This window comes from Physella acuta, unplaced genomic scaffold, assembly GCF_028476545.2.
Source record: "Physella acuta isolate Inbredline_101_S28 unplaced genomic scaffold, ASM2847654v3 ptg000362l, whole genome shotgun sequence".
Classification (NCBI taxonomy): Eukaryota; Metazoa; Mollusca; class Gastropoda; family Physidae; genus Physella; species Physella acuta.
Window position 1 is genome coordinate 320,001 of NW_026731881.1, and position 4,656 is coordinate 324,656.

The following is a 4,656-nucleotide window of genomic DNA, read 5'->3' on the forward strand; positions in this document are numbered from 1 at the left end:
ATTTTCCTACTGTGTATCACTGGTATGAGCTTACTCTAACAAACTTATAATTCAAGTATGTAACACTTCATAACAATGTCTGTTCCAAAGACAGAATATGAAAGACTGACCGCAATAAATAAGCGCCTGCTACAAACTACTGTCTAAACTCAGACAAGGCATATTTTATTCTGACATTATAAATGTTTTTTTAAAGGATAGCGCATCTTAAAGGGGATTTAATTGGCGTCGAGTACAGTTTTTGGGAACAAAAAACAAACACCATAATTATTAAATCTGTTCCGGACTGTCGTACACACTCAAAACAAACACACAAGCACACACATACAAACATATATATATATATATATATATATATATATATATATATATATATATATATATATATATATATATATATATATATATATAGCTATAAGCTCGAGCATTTTTTCTTGCGTTCCGAATGGGACATTTTGTTTGACACCCTCCTTACCCCCCCCCCCCCGATTAAACACCTCTCCACCGTCCCACCATTACCAGCCCCACCCCTCTCGGATCTTCTCCCCATCTCTCCCCACATAAAACAACGATCACTTATTGGTACGACAGGGATTATGTCAGCGTCTTCTGATTGACAGTGGCCGTAGTTAATTCAAGTTTGTAGTGCAGTATCATGTGAACAAAGTGTAGCTACTTTGGATAATTAATGCCTGAATTATCTAAATATGCAAAGCAAATGTTCGTATTGAACAATGCATCAAGGTTACAAAACTTGGGTCAACTAATATTCCACTTTGCATTACCTTGTTGTTTTAATGCTGTTGTAGACTTGGGATTTCAGTAAGATAACTGAAAACTATCTACAATAACCAATCAACAATAAACTCTCTACACCAACCAACCTACAATCAATTTTCTACACCCGCCAACCGAAAATCTACTCTCTATATCAGCCAGCAAACTATCAACTCTTTATACCACCAAACTAGCAATACACGCCTTTTGCTAGCGATGAGCAAGCTACAACATTAACCTTAGCTGTGATCTATAGCCTACCGTCACTTTGATTACAAAATGCTCTTTGCCCCAACCCCTTTCCAGCCGTTAGACCATAAAATGCCATCATGTTAGCCCATGGTTAAATAAAATTGAATTTCCCACACACGAATAACTCAATCACTGACGTCACTGAAGGAGATACAGAGGTTTCGCAGACTATAATAGATGCACTAGATTGTTGTTTAGATGTCTGCTAGATTGTCGTTTAGATGTATACTAGATTGTTATGTTGTTTAGATGTATACTAGATTGTTGTTTAGATGTATACTAGATTGTTATGTTGTTTAGATGTATACTAGATTGTTGTTAAGTCTGCTAGATTGTTGTTTGGATGTTGACTGGCTAGCTACTTTACAATATTTATACTTTCTGTATTTTGAACTGATGTGTTTATACTATAACCTCAGTGTCTATATTATATATATATACTAAAGTTGTATATACAAAAGAAACCACTCCTTTTAGATGATCATTGTGTGTTTTTACATTTAAATATATCCTACAATTTTATTTCTTTTTTCAAATTGAAACAGGATAAATAATATTTGGGACATTCAGTCGAGTAAAAATATAATTATTTTAAAACGTGTATAGGTCATATGGCGACGGCATTTCCGCCACTTTAGGTTTTCATAATTTAAATACTCCGTACTGCGTTCATCATCGGTGCGAATTTTCCTCTTTTTTTATAGACTGTCTATTTTCACAATTTTAGTATCTACTAGACCACCCGTTATCCTTGGATAACTATGGGTTTTTGGGTAATTTATAAATTCATTTCACGATTTTTATCTTCCCTCTCCCCCTCCCAACTATCACTCATGGTCACAAAAAGCTAAAAAGATCTAAAAAGACGTCACACCTCAGCAGAGGCGTAGCGACCCTTCCCTGTGCCCGGGGACAAACTTTCGATTTGCACCTCCCTCAAATTTTTGATTTGCATTCCCCCCCTCCCCCCCTCAAGCTTTCAATTTATTTTTCCAACCCATTTTGGCGCCACCTAAGGTCGGCGCCCGGGGACATATGTTCTCCCCCCCCCCGCCCCCTCGCTATGCCTCTACACCTCAGCTTACATGAATTAGTTTAGTTAACTAAAAGAAAATAATTAAAAAAACAACAACTATGACTGCATCGGTTTCGGACCGGCTATGTTTACAAAAAATAGATTGAGACATTTTACTTATCCTCCGTCAGACAGTAAAGTCAAGCCAAATATTTTTTTAATTAAATTATATCCTCATTGAATCAATTCCATTGATAAAAAGTAATATTTATATCATATATCTAACTAAAGTAGTTTAAAAAAATTCAATTATTTATTGTGTTTTTATACTTGTTTTTTTTCTTTTTAACTAATTAATTTTAGTTCGGCCTACTTTTAACCGACGGCTTGAATCTAGTTTATCAATAGATCTAAATAACTTATCTATTGAAAATTGATAATAGTGTTTGAACCTAAAAAATAGCAGAGACGTATCGTTAAAGCTATAGCTCACAGAAAATTTAGCTTTACACTGCGTTAAACGGGTCTTGCATTGAAGTCATGTTTGTTGTGAAAATAAGTAGTGAAAGTATTTGTTCTGAACGTTTATGATTAAAGGGGTGTTTCTACAAATAAATAACTTAATGATCGTCTTTAAATACATTAGTTTATAACATTGTGGGAAAAAAAGAATATTTTTCTGTACGTAAGTATATATTTTACAGTTCTACACATAGATGCTATGATCAAAAGAAACAGACAAACAAAATAAATAAAGAAACGAACTTCTTACATACAGTAGTAGGCCTATATAGAAGATAAATTTTTTTATTCTAGAATTTAAAACAAAAATGGAGGCTGAGGAGATATAAAATTTAAATCCTGTAAAGTGACATTACTATGACAGATGCCAAAGTGACATTACTATAACAGGTGCCACAGTGAAATTACTATGACAGGTGCCAAAGTGAAATTACTATAACAGGTGCCACAGTGACATTACTATAACAGGTGCCAAAGTGACATTACTATAACAGGTGCCAAAGTGACATTACTATAACAGGTGTCACAGTGACATTACTATGACAGGTGTCACAGTGACATTACTATGACAGGTGTCACAGTGACATTACTATGACAGGTGTCACAGTGACATTACTATGACAGGTGTCACAGTGACATTACTATGACCTTGCCACAGTGACATTACTATAACAGATGCCAAAGTGACATTACTATGACAGGTGTCACAGTGACATTACTATGACAGTTGTCACACGATCCATCTTGTCACACTGCTGGTGTGATTCGACCTTTTTGAACTTTCAGTGTCTAATGTGGGCATAACAAATCATTCAAGCTTGATGAATGCCTAGTCTACCAAGAATACTATGTGAATAGAAAAATCATTTATATTAGTCTTTAAAGTTATTTAGTATGAGCCATTATGTATCAGACCCAATTACGACCCACTTAAAGCCCATGTAGACCCACGTAAGACCGTAAATTAGAGCCACGTAAGACCGTAAATTAGAGCCACGTAAGACCGTAAATTAGAGCCACGTAAGACCGTAAATTAGACCCATGTAAGACCCAAAATGAGACCCTTTTAAGACTAATGTAAGACACAAAATGAGACCCATGGAAGGCCCATGTAAGACCCATGTAAGACCATGTAAGACCCACGTAAGACCCATATATGACCCATGTAAGACCCATGTAAGACGCACAATCAGACTTATGTAAGAATTTCTTAGCTGGCAACACATGGGTAAAGTAAACAACAAACACCTAAGTAACGTTCCAAAGTATTTAACTAGAGGAAAAAAAGATCACTAAAACACATTTGAAGTATCAATTAGTCCAATTATAGAAATGCGTGATATTTTCTCAGCCAACTAATTGTTTCCAAAAGTAGCATCACCATGGGCGAGCCAATCATTTCGTGAGAGGTCATCATTCATACTAAATAAAATACACTTGAAATCAAGATTAATTTAGGCATCACGATTTTTCATGGCATCAAGATTGCTTTAAGTATCAGGAATCTTTCAAGGCATCTAAATATTTCTAGGCATTAATATATTTTTAGGCATCAAGATTTATTTAGTCATCAAGATGTCTTTAAGGATCAGGAAGCTTTCAACTGTGGTTAGGAATAAAGTCGTAGACCTATCAGGTTTGATAGAAGATAGTGCCGTAAACTAGTGGCTGCAGTGGCAACACATTCAGAAAACAGCATGTACTGAAGTCCTCTGTAAGAAAAAAACAAGGAACACAAACAGTGGATGACACAAACAATTAAAATAGAAGCTACAGAAGGACTAAAACAAAACAACTAACGCCAGTACCAACAGGAAAAGTAGAAGCTACAGAAGAGGTGTGTATGTGTGTGTTGTGTGTGTGTGTGGGGGGGGGGGGGGGGTAACCATGACATAAATCTACTAACTAAAGAAAAAATAGTCTCACATCCATCTATTTTAATAATCGTCTATACACATCTTTACTATTAACATTAAACCCTTTAAATATATATATATATATATATATATATATATATATATATATATATATATATATATATATATATATATATATATATATATATATATATATATATATATATATATCAA